This window comes from Pinus tabuliformis, chromosome Q (assembly GCF_031772625.1).
Source record: "Pinus tabuliformis cultivar Carrire ecotype Pingquan chromosome Q, CPIR1, whole genome shotgun sequence".
NCBI lineage: Eukaryota > Viridiplantae > Streptophyta > Pinopsida > Pinales > Pinaceae > Pinus > Pinus tabuliformis.
The window spans coordinates 115,394,444-115,408,686 of NC_142296.1; the positions used below are offsets into that span (position 1 = coordinate 115,394,444).

The following is a 14,243-nucleotide window of genomic DNA, read 5'->3' on the forward strand; positions in this document are numbered from 1 at the left end:
AACTTCACTTATATATTAATCATCAAACTGAAAGAGCATTACAATATATTCGTGTTCTTCTCAACAGCGAGAATTTGTAATTAAAATTACAATTTCAATAATAACAAAGATTCTCCTCCTTTCCTCCTTACAAACATCTTCTTTTATAATCGGAAAGGGTAAAAGATAAATGATAAAGGTGATCCCTCAGGATCTCTCGATCCTGGGGGATTCACAACAGATTTCCAACTTCACACATCCTTTCCTTTCTCATGTTGATTCTTCTTATTTGCTTTAGCCTTATATGCAACCGCCGTGTTCCTTCCTTAGCTTGTTGATTTTAGTTGTTCCTTCATAGGGAACAACATTGGTCCCTTTTGTTGTTTTCCTGCATAAAGAAGGGTAATATTTAGCTAAGTCATAACTGCAGATAATTCCTTCATTTCTTACCGTAATTACTTAATAGATTAGCGCATTAAGATATAGGAAAGATAAGAATAAAGGAAAAGGATGATGAGGTTAATAGTAAATGCATACCTTTTCCATGACTCAACATGTAGCAGACGTTTTACAGAGGTTTAATATGCAGAACAAGAAGCCTGCACCAACTCCAACTGTCATGGGGTTGAAGTTGAGCAAAGAAGATTGCAGCACGAATGTCAATATGACATTATACAAAAGTATGATAGGTAGCTTGATGCATTTGATCTTCACCAGGCCAGATATAATGTATGCAATGAGTTTAGTGTTGAGGCTCATGGAGACACCCAAAGAAACACATTGGCAAGCAGCAAAAAGGATTCTAAGGTATGTCAATGGGACAAAATAGTATGGTATTTTGTATGCCGCAACAAATGATTTCAGACTAGTTGGTTACACTGACAATGATTGGGTAGGAAGTGTTGATGACAGAAAAATCACGTCAGGATATGTTTTTTCATTTGGGTTCTAGAGCCATTTCATGGACCTCCAATAAGCAACCAATAGTTCCACTATTAACAACAAAAGCTAAATATGTCACTGCAACAGTAGCAACGTGTCAAACAGTTTGGATGAGAAGGATGTTGAGGGATCTTCACCACAACCAAGTGGGAATGACAATTATTTTCTGCGACAACACTTTCACAATTGCATTATCAAATAATTCTCTTTCACAAGAGGACCAAGCATATTGATGCTAAATATCATTTTATTAGAGAGTTGATTAACAATGATGAAATTGTGTTGCAGCAGTGCATGTCACAGGAACAATTTGCTGGAATTTTCACAAAGCCATTGGCACACAAAAGTTTTTTTTATCTCAGAGACTATTTGGGAATTGTCAATGGCAGCAGTTGTGATTAAGGGGGGGTTTTGGAAATATTAATCCCAACCACCGTATTAAACACTCTGACAGTAGCCACACTTGTATGAAGTACTTTTGCAGGTTGTGATTTTGTTTGCAGATGGAAGAACTAAAGTTTGAGAAGAAGTACAACGCAGACCATTCCGCAACACATCATAAAGTTAAAGCACTTAATGAGGGTTTTCAAATACGTATGGGTGAAGAATTTATTGCGCAACTCTTACTTTTAGTCTGCAAGCTCAGGAAATCCCTCATTTTGTATAATTACCCATCCAGTGTCTTAAATATTTGCTCTTGACATAAATTAATGAGTCAAAGTTGTATGATTTGATAAAGATGCATGTAAAAGTCATTTTCAAGGTTGAGCAAGAGATAGGGTGAAAGTTTGAGAGGTAAAGAGAAAATTGTGGAGCAAATTTTGGTGCGCGCGTGAAAACAACAGTTATTGTGTTTTAGTGTGTGTTACTCCGCAGCGCTTGTGAAGCATAAATCGTAGTAAGATATTTCTTGTTTTACTTGGAGCACTAGCCTGCAATTTATCATGTGAATGTATTTTCCTATGTTTTGAAATATAATCAAAAGTATGTTATGTTGCAATGTGGTCTTAAACTTTCACAAGTAGATTTACCACAACCATTTTGCTTTTACTCTGTTTTTCTGCCATGAGTTCTTTGTTTTAATTAAGCCTCTGTGTAGTTGCGATTTCCTTTCCAAAACATAAGATTTGCCTTGCCGCAACTCCTCTGCCACTTACTTTAATATTTCTTTCAAGGGTTTCTTGGTTTCTTGAAAATGGAGGTCCAGTTGAATTTGTGGTCAATCATGGATTTCGTGATATTCATATGGAACATGGCCAAGGAATACCTTCCCCCAAAATTTTATGATTTGTTTTTAAAGTGGATGCACAGGCTCATAGGGATAATGCCTCCTTACATCTCAATTATGATAGAGGAGAATGATGGGATTAAAGTGAGCGAAGTTTACAAGGTAGTGCAGACTTACCTGAGCGTAAGGTCGACTTTGGCCGCAAAGAGATTAAAGCTGAAGAAGCCGAAGAATAACAAAGAATTTATGTTTAGCATGGACATAAACGAGCAAACCATAGATGAATATGAGGGTATCAATGTATGGTGGGTATTCCACACTAGAGAGTCCAAGCAGACGGTCTTATTCTCTTGGGACTCCAACACCGAGGAGAAACGCTATTACGAGTTAACATTCAACAAGAAACACAAGAAAAGGATATTCGATGAGTATCTTCCTCACGTCATGGAAGAAGTGAAAACACTGGAGATTAGAAGTCGCCACTGGAAGATTCACACCAATAAATCTGATTCCAAGGACTATGAATTTCGAAACAGGGTGTGGACACCCGTTTTGTTCGATCATCCTTCGACTTTCGAAACTTTGGCTCTTGAACCAGAACTGAAACAAGAGATCATGGAAGACCTAAAGAGATTCTCGAGGGGAGAGAAGTATTACAAACAAGTTGGGCAAGCATGGAAGCGGGGTTATTTTCTCTATGGGCCCCCTGGAACGGGCAAGTCCAGTTTGATTTCCGCCATGGCTAACATTCTCGAGTATGACATCTACGACCTAGAGCTGACCCAAGTGAAGAACAACATAGAACTCAAAAAGCTTCTCATCTCCACCAAAAATAAATCCATCATCGTAATAGAAGATATCGATTGTTCTCTTGATCTCTCGGACCGAAAGAAGAAGAAGAAGTAGCAACAACAAAAAGATGAGTCGTCTAAGTCTGAGAAGCCTAAGGAGAGCAAAGCGAACGAGGACAAGAAAGTTCTAAACTTCACAGGCAGGTTGTGGTCGTGTTGTGGAAGTTAGAGATTGTTCGTCTTCACCACCAACCAGATCGACAAGCTCGACTTGGAACTTGTTCAGTCCAGTCGGATGGACAAACATATTCTCCTCTCATTTTTCACTTTTGGCGTGTTCAAGATTCTTTCCAAGAATTATCTCGCCATTGAAGACCATGCTCTTTTTCCTGAGATCCAAGATTTGATGGAGGTCACTCAGATGACACCTGCAGATGTAGTTGAACATCTAATGAAGATGGCTGACCATCCCACCAATTCCCTCAAAAACCTAATTCAGGTTCTTCACGAGGCCAAAGAAAGAGCAACTAGCGCTGCTTTGAAGGGTATGTTTGAAGAAAATGCTTCTGTGACAGAAAGACAATTGTAATGTCAAAAAAATATTTGTAGAAACCGATCTTTGCTTTATGTACAACAAAACATAATTATTTAGAAGAAATTATATCAAAGTGCTTACACAGAAGTAAGTGAGCAAGGTAATAATGGTGAGATGGAGTAGTGCAGAATAATAAGATTAAGTAATCTATTATTAATAATAATGATGTCACATGCTATATCATAAATGTGACGGATGCAGTATGAGCTATATTTTAAGAGTTCGGAGGTTCAGCCACTCATTCCCATAGAAGAATATGTTTATGTGCTGTGTGAGATTGTATACGTTGAACGTCATTTCTATAATATGGATATTTTATTGTTCCTTACTAGCCATATTTATGTAGCACTAAATGGCTTAATTCCTTTACAACTCCGTACGTTCTTACCTTTAGAAAGATGTGCATACAAAAGGGATAGTTTAAATTGGCAAATTGAAGACGGTAAATTTATATTGTCAAATTTTGTACATATTTATACAAAATAAATTAATAAAATTTAAAAAACATATGAAATTTTATTAGAGTATAAGTAATATATATATATATATATATATATATATATATATATTTATTGCTGCCCTTGTTTTAGAACCAAGCTCACAAAGTATATAGTACTGGCTAATGGTTCTTATGTTAACGTAGGTTCATGTTAGAATATTTTAAAATATTTCAAGATAAAAAGTACTAATTCAACTTTTTTATAATTATATAATTATATTGTGTTATAATTATATATTTTATATATTTATATTAATAAGTTATTTTGCTTTTACAACTTTTAAATTTTTATAGTAAGGTATATTATAAAAAAGCTGAAAATAAAAATGTAAATTTTGATAATTATATATAATATTTAAAAATTGATTTTGGAAATTTTTATTTAAGAAGTTAATAAAATGTTTAGATAAACATATTTAACTTTTTTTTTTGTCTAATTAAAGGAATAGAACACTGAATAGGTCTTATACTTGCAATACATAAGATCAATCCTCACTATTACTACTATAATTTCCTTGCAAGACATAAAATCAATTTTCACTGCTACTACTATAATTTCGAGTTGAGGGCTTAGTAGATAGAACAACTACTAGGTTTTGATTTAGGGACAGTTACATAAGGAGTGTCTTAAGAGTGCACTCATTCACCAACTGTTCCATGTACATATCTAACTTTTATCATCAATCAACCTCATCGTTCACAATACAATCCAAGCCACTATTTTGTTGACCTAAACTAGATTTCTTGATCACAATTACATTTAATGGTCGAGAAAACAATTGGCTAAAATACACCAAAAAGAGGGAAAAACAGACCAAAAACTACCCAAATTCTTTTCTTAGTGGCTATCCCTCAAACCCCCAAATAGTGTTCAAAATAATCTCTCCTCTTAAGAAAATAGCCTTACTTTATTAAAAAAGGTAAGACATTCTATTTGATTTTAAAAAATATAAAGAAGAGTGTTATTTCAACATATTAAATTGTCTTTTGGGATTTCCACATATTTTAATGGCTTATACGATTAATTTGTTGCATACACAAGGACAAGTACTTATTGGCAAGAACTATGAATTTTGTCTTTGGGTAGAAGAAAGTGTATCAACAAACCATAGTTATATAGAAATAGAGAATATTAAGTCTTATTGAAAGCTTCTTGTGCAACAATGATATTTCTGATTAATAAGGATTATGAACATTGTTGAAGAGTAAGGATGATGAATCAATGACTCTATCTTTTCTATAGCACTATCTTTAGCACTTCCCTTGACTTCAATATAACTTATCTTGAATTATGTAGCATTTTTCTTCACTTTATTTTCAAATCCAATTCTTCATTTGTCTTGTATTCTATCCAATTGTAACATTTTGAAAACCTTGGTGTTTCTAGTCAACAACTTGAATTCTTTCATACCAAGCTCTTACGAATTTGAAATTCACACATGGTTCATTGAGGGGCTCAACATTATATGATATTTTGTTCACATATCTAGTTCATGTGCCATTTTCATAGAAAGGGCCATCAAAATGTACTCCTTCATGGATTGACCTTCTTGATCATTTTGGGACCTATAAAATAATATAACTTTTTGCCAATAAATGATGAGATCATGGAAGAAGAGAGATGTATGGAGTTTTTTCCTCTAGTACATATCAAACAAATTTTACAATATGTTTATAAAATAGATCTTAAAATAATAAATTTAACAATTTCCATTTTTCTATTGACATGTTGAGGAGTGGTGGCCATCCTAAACTAATTCACAGAGTTTTAATGATAACATTTTCATTTCTTATTTGATTGAAGTTCTTCCAAAAATATATTAATATAGATTCATATGAATATCTTTATATACATCATTTTCATATATTTTGAACTAATATGTCAAATTGATTAATGAACATATTACATAGAAGAGTTATTTTTATTTCCACCTTGGAATATACGTACCTTTTTTTTTTCCATGGATAAAAATCCATCATTTTTATTAAAACAAGGAATATATATCGTATAATCAAGTCTTTAAAATTCCTTTATTGAGTCTCTCAAAACACAATTGTCCTAACTATGTTTTTATTAAATTCATCAATTTAACTTGATACATGAATTTAAGAAAAAATATATTTCTCCTCAAGTTTAGTCTAGGTGTGTGATATTTTAATGTGGGTCTGTATTTCCTAATGTAATACTTTTCTCTACTAAAAAGATAAAATACCTAATTCCTATATTTTGTGAAATGATCTGCATAAAATCTATAGAAAATACAAATCCAAAACAACATTTATAGGTGATTTCTAGCAACTTGTAGCATGTCTAATAAGAGAAATATATCTATTACAGTATAATTTGGGTATTTTAGATTTTTTGTCGATGTTTTTATCCAATGCAATATTATATTGTGCCGAAAATATCAATGACCCAAATCACTAATTATAAGATATTAATAAATCATTGTAAGTTATTTTTTATGTACATCCCCAAACTTAGGAATTGTCATTTGTAAAGCTTAAGGAAATATTCCCATTTTCATGATTCATCAACACATAACACACCTTCTTGAAATTGAATAAAATTAGTTCATTTTGGATCATATTTAGGTGGAATCTTCATTCACCTACACTTTAATTATTTTACCAATTTTCCTGAAAGGAGGTTAGTACTATGAATGGCTCTTACTACACCATGGAAATCTTATGTATTTCTAAATTAACTCATGCATCTATATAAATGAATACCACTAAGTATGAGATCCCATAGAGAGGGTAATCAACATCTCCTCTTTGTTCATTTCCATGCCACATCTTATCTAAATCCTAGTGCAAAAAGTACTTATTTGTATTTTGGAAAACACCAAATGATGGTATGTTTAATTAGCTCACTATTTCACAATAATAATAACCAAATGGATTATCCATTAAATTTTCAACCCTGAATCCAAACGCTTGCAAAATGTTATACATTGTATATGCATGCTCTAGGTTCCTCGTATATTATTAATTTATTAGAATTCTCTTAATGAATTGGAAATTCACACTTGTAGAACCAAACTTGCTTAAATTGAAACACACTTGCATAAATCACATTCTTATAAAAACTAATAATTATTGGTAGTAAAAAAAGTTGAATAATTTTTAGAATTCAAAAGAACATCGATAAAAGTATAATTGGGAAAATAGTATAAATCACTCATCACTATGTTCCTTGCAGTGAATTCCACCTCCCAGAATAAGGCACTAATTCTAAACTACAATAGCATAAACCAAATCAAACCGTACACTATACAAAAAATTGTTAAATTATTATTTACATTAGAATAACATCCCATCAAATTGTGTGCCATGTGATAACAATTTTGATTGTTTTCTGTAAGCATCCTCTTTATAGAATATACATGTTACTCACTTTTATACATGAACTTTTATGAAATAGAAATTAAAAACACCTGTATATAAATTTAGGTGATGTTGAAATATTCTCAAGTGGTTACAATAACACATAAATAGTTTCAAGATTCTACATCTAAAATGGTTGTCAATAATGCTCTTAGATCCACAACATAATTAATTGTTAGAATATAAAATAAATATAAATTTAGGTTATTAATTAATGTGGATTTCCATCTATAGCATGCAGATATATAGCCCATAGATTAGTTGCAAGTGGATTTCTAGACAATAGCCCATATATCTATAGTAAATAGTTCTATATAAAATAAATCTTTAGCAATATGTAAGCTAATCCTTTATTCAAATATAAATACAAATCCACATTTTTAATAATATTTAATCAAAAAATGAAATGAGATACTAAAGAATGCAATGGAGGAAAAAACCTTGAGCTTAGATCCAATTTTTGAACATTAAAAAGGAATAATACAAAGTTATTGGCAAGAACTACATGTCTATAAATAAGGGAAAGATGGTGGAAAAATATAATAAAATTGCGATGCATCAATTGCTATAAATATTTTGTGATAAATCTATTAATCAATTGGTGTAGTTTTATGAGCTACCTATGTATGATTTAAATCATTAAATACAACATAATACCAATTCCATATGTATATATATATATATATATATATATATATATATATATATATATATATATATAGATATAGTTAATTGGCCTTTAATGAAAGGCGATATTATGCTTCCACTTGGAGAATTGTATGATTACAAGGCATGAAAACATATGCATTACATGAAATTGAAACACTTTAAACCACTTCAAATGCTTCTCAAACACAAGCCATAAAATCATAGCAAATAATAAAAATGAGCATACAAATATCAACACTCATCATTTCGTGCAAGATGCAAGAATATACAATTAAAGTGAGATTGAAATTGATTCATGAAAAATTATTAGATCATAATTGTGATTTAAATACAGGAAAAAATTTCATTGAAATGAAACAAAATAACTCACTTTTTTTTTTTTATATAAAGTACTAGACAAACTACATTCAATAGAATAAGTTAAAAACTAATTTATTGTACAGGTGGTGCATTCATTCAAAGGAAGGCCTATGAGGATTGCACAATTCATATTTAGGATTTTTGCTAATTAATAGGGGGCTAATTCCCAAGGAAACAATGCAAGGAAATAGGGACTTGGGCAAGCCAAATTTTGGTTAAGTATTGGCCTAGGCTTGTCTAAGAAGCTGTGAGATAGATAGAGATAGTGTAGAGCTTGCTCAGGCTTGAGCAAAGCATTGTAATCTTCAAATATTTTCTAACTAATGCAATATACAGATAGCATGGGTTTTTAGTTGTGGTTTTCCAAGGAAATCACTATATAATGTGTTGATTGAATTATTTCACTTGTACGCTTTGTGATCATTTAATTGTTTCCACTGATGAGTAGAGTAGATTCAAGTATTTTGTTTTAGTAAATTACAATTAGCAATTTGAATCTAAACGTAATTTCTACAACATCCATTATTAAAAACTAGATGGGGACGGAGTTGCCACTCTTTCTCTAGGGTAATAACAACTATATAAACAATAGTGAGAGTTTCAATTACAACCAACAAAGACTACCAAGAGTGATAACAATTTACCCTCTCTGGAAGACCATGGCGCAACCACTAGTGTGGAGAGGAGAGGACCTGTGAATAAAAGAACAACAACTAGGAAAGGAGACAACCACCCTGAAAGATGACAACAACAACCACATAATCTCCTAGGTCCCAAACAAATCCCTGAGAGCATAACCATGCATGGAGGTCGACACATGTGTTTATCCCCTCACCACATTGGCCTTTCGTCTTCCATCGCAAGTCAGAATAGAAAACATGACCTTCACCACCCTCCACGACATCTCTTCTCATCGCCCAATACACCAGACCGTTCACATACCATATCTAGAGCATGATAATTATACATGCCTTCTCTAGATGCATCCTTCATCGGGCCATGAGCCCAACACCTATCTTCTTAATCACACACATGGGAAACAGGTGGATGGGGTGGGGATGCCAAGGCCCCCTCATGTGAGAGTAGATCGCTCCCATTGGAACTAAAAATTGTAATTAAAAAATTCATGCTAAAACATAATCATTAATTAAACTATGATCAGTTAAAATCAACTATTAAAACTAGATTAATAATTCTAATCTTATGTATATGAAATTTGAATATAATTATATTTATCTATATTTTTCTCATTAATAAGCTAACTAATGCTTTTAGGTAAACTCTTAGTGCATATTTTGTTTTGGGATGTTGACATAAAAATGGAAGAAATATGAGACTAAAAGTGATGTATATAAAAAATAAAATAAGAAATATGTGAAATTTAAATTATTTATAAAATTGAAAAAATATTTTTAAATATTATAATTTTATTATATATTAATAAGGATATAGTGTGATTTTATTATAAATATACAAAATGGGAAGAAAAAGTATTTTTATTATATATTTTATTATATTATTGTTTATTTTTAAATAAATTACTTTATTCCTTTTTCATTTCTTATCTTAATATAAAACTTATTAAAATTAATTTTCTTAGACATAATTATATCCATTTCTAACCATACCAACATTTCATATATTTATAAAAAATATCATTATTTAGAGTTAATGCTTTGTTCTTTAATTAAACAAATTTATTAATTTGAATGTGGATTTTATATGATATTTCCAATTTTTTTTTTGGTGAAGTTTGAGTGATTGGTTTAAAAGTTTGGATGTAATTTGGATTTAAAAGTGTTTTATTTATATATAGTTACTAATTTTTAGGATCAAATAAAGATATTTTAACTCAACATAATCATATTATTTGTGTTTACAATTAATCAATAAAAAGATTTAATTAATAAAAATTAATTTGAATTATTGATTTATTAGAATGCATTTTTTTCCTAATTTTATTTTTTTACATATAGCTCTTATAATTAATAACTATTAGATATCTTCACTGAACACAACCATATTAACATTAATTAACAAAAATTAATAAGAGCTAGTTTACAAAAATCCGTTTGAATTATTGATTTGTTTTATTTTGAATACAAGATGATAACTATGATATCCATGTGATCAAATTTTATGGATAACATGAGACACATGTCAAAAAAGTTTGAAATAAGAAACCCAAACTTTTAAGCCAATCACATGGTAACAAATTATATATTTTTAATTAAAAAAAATACTTTAATTATTTCTAAAGTTAAACATTAAAAATAATCATGTTCCATGTTAAACTATTGCTGGTCAATAGGAAAATCGATTCCTATAATCCTGCCGTAGGGGGACTAATATAAAACAAAAAGTATCACAAATGATAACATTCACTATAGATATTTAGATGCTAAATCAATTAATCGATTGGTATAGTTCCGTGAGCTGGCCAACATAATACTAATACTATATGCTTCTACGCATAGTTTTGTGAGCTGGCCAACATAATACCAATGCGATGTGATTCTATGCATAATATATATTTCATCCTTCATGTCATATTGACGTTACTCGTTTATCATGAATGATCGACCTATCTCAGTTTTTAATCAGTCACTTGGTGTTTCTATTTTGTTGAACGATCTATGACTTAAAGGTGACAACATGCTTCCATCTTTCCTATAATATAATTACAAGATATGGAAGCCTATCCATTACATGCCATTGAAACAATTTAAACCACTTAAAACGTTTCCGAAATACAAGCCATAAAATCATATCCTATAACAAAACTAAGCATGCAAATGTCAACCATCATCATTTTAAGCAAGGTGAAAGAATATTTAATTAAAGTGAAATTGCAATTAATTCATGCAAAATTGTTAGATCATAATTGTCATTTAATTACAAGAAAAATTTCATTGAAATGAAATCAAATAACTCACATTACTTAGTACACTACGTTCAAAAGCGCAAGTGAAAATCCAATCTATTAATATCCCCATTCAAGTCTCTATGTAAAACATAAGAGCTAAAATTAAAGAATTTAAAACAAGGGAAGGTAAGAGGTGAACAAGTTATTAAGAAAGCTTATTAAAAAATAAATTTGGGGTCACCAATTGTCCGTGGGTTTAGTTTATGGTAAAGTAAGTTTTTTTGTTATTAAAACAAGAGGTGAAATTTTAATTTGATCTATTATTATATTTGGGTAAGTACTTGCTTTTCAATGTTGATGTATTTAAGTATTGTTATCTACTATTGTTTGATGAAGAGCCAAGGTTTAAATGCTAATTGATTTAGGTCTGGAAAATTTAGCACTATTGCAATTTGATGAAATCATTAATCAATGACTCAAATGTACTCGCAAAGAAAATTTTAGCACCATTGCAATTTGATAAAATTATTAAACAATGAATCAAATGTACTCGCCAACATTTTTTGTTTTTTGTATCAAGTTCGAGCTAAATAATAACACGTTAAACTAATTGGCACACCCTAAATTAAAAAGTTTAGATTCCGTTATTGTTCCCTAAAGCAAGGGGGGGCATTGCATTTTAAAAGGGAATGAATGAATAATTCCACACCTCACATCTAAAAAAAACAACCTACATCCATCTCATGTGTAATACCTGCAACTCTTCCAATAATCTTTCCAAATACAATGATCCTTTTCTAAGTTGCAATGTGATATATTATCTTGAGTTCCAAATGACAAAACACGACTTTTTCAAATATAACTGCTCTAACTTGTGGATGATGTTTCGATTATGGGCATGATAAATATGATCACTTGGATGGCTGTATCTCATATTTTTGTTAGATTCGAGAATGCTACGGGGCTCCTAATGAACCTACAGAAGTCTATCATTTTATATGGTAGTTGCGTGGTGGAGGATATTTCTTACATCAAGAACTTATTTTGTATTGGTGCTGAGATATTGACGGGGGGCATGAGATACTTGGGATATCATATAAAACCCAATAAATGTAGGCTTAATGAATGGATGTGGTTAGTGGATCGATATTATAAAAATATTTCAAGGTGGGAGAATAGATGTCTTTCACTGGGGGGTGTATTATTCTCTCACAATCTTTGATTACATAGTTGGGTGTGTATTGGGTTCATTTATATTGTATCCCGAGTTCCATCATCAAGAAACTTAATAGCATCATGGAACAATATATCTAGTCGGGTCGTATCTCCAAGCATAAATATCATTTCGCTAAAGTAGCCACTATCACTACTGCAAAAAGAATGGGAGGGTGGGGTATACTGGATTTGAGGCTATTTGGATGAGCGATGTTACAAAAAGCACTGTGGAAGGCTATCTTTGGAGGTGGCATATGGGGCGGGATTATTAGACACAAATATTTAAAAGACATGGATTTTGTTGTTTGGATGCATCAGGACCTCATAGGGACTACCTCGGGGTCTGCCATATGGCGCAGTTTCAATAAGATTAGACACAATTTCCTGCATAATTTATGTTGGGCTTTTGGTTCTAGACATCGGATTCTGATTGGCCAGGACAAAATTTTGGGTATTAGAAGCAACTTTACTCTCACGGATGAGCTCATACATAGTAGGGGTATTTTCTATTGGAACCAGACCGTCTCTACATGGAATGGACACCATCCTATCTAGAAAAGGTCGGATGAGATGGGTCTGAAATATCCACTTGAAGGGGAATGGGAGCGGATTAGAACCGAATTGAAATGGATTTGCATCGGATGGGAGGCTGCTGGAGATCAGATCACTTGGAGGGGAAAGATGAAGGCTAGTAGTGTGGTCGTGGTGGACATATATAATACCTTTTGTTTTCAAGGGGCAGACAATAATGAGGTATGTGACTTTTATAAATTCTGGAAAGAAAAAATCCATATTAAGATCATATTATTTGTATGGCTTGTTTGGAAAAACAAGAACTTGACATGGGAAAATCTACAAAAGAGGAACTGGAAAGGGCCAGGAGTATGTGTCTTGTGTAGGGAAGTGGTGGAAAATAATGAACACATATGGCTCACATGCCCAATCTCTATGAATATCTGGTGCTATATTGCACATGATATTGATTTCCCACTCAAAAATTTCTCAAACATCCCAGAATGCTTAAGCTAGTGGAGCAAACAAAATACATTATGGCGGACTATTCCATTAACTTTCCTTTGGTAAATATGGTGATGACACAAGAGGATTATCTTTGAAAATTTCAGGGAACATGCAACTCAGGTTACAGATCGCATCATTGGTTGGTATCGTTTTTCAATGGACAACAGCAAGGGCCCCATGCATACTATTTCTAAGAAACCTGGACTTGGGGATATATATCCAGCGGCATTTTTCGATGGAGCGGCATGAAGGGAAATTTCTAGATGTGGTTTTTGGATCAGAATATCGAAGGAACAGGAATTCTGGGTACACTGGGGTGTTGGCCAGGGTACAAATATGAAAGCTGAAATTATTGCATTATGGGGTCTCCTCTTTTTCACTTCATATTTGGACATCCCTTCTATCCATATATTTGGGGGCTCAATGGCTGTCATTGATCATATTGAGGGTAATATCAGTATTAATCAACTGCATCTACATCGATGGCTCAATCAGATTGGGAATATATGGGGCTCCCTTAGTAACTACACGATCCAGCACATTCGGAGAGAATACAACCAAAATGTAGACAAGTTGTATAAGATGGGATTACTAGATGCAATGGATGGGATGCATATAGAGATAAAACTGGGCGACAATTTTTTGGATGCGGGAATTTTACCACTCCTGGAATAACATCTCTATGATAC

The 14,243-nt window shown here is 32.0% G+C and overlaps 1 pseudogene; it reads left to right on the top strand.

The window, feature by feature from the left end:
* Window positions 1–2,116: 2,116 nt before the first annotated feature.
* Window positions 2,117–3,529, top strand: LOC149218497 (AAA-ATPase At3g28510 pseudogene; annotated as a pseudogene).
* Window positions 3,530–14,243: the final 10,714 nt, after the last annotated feature.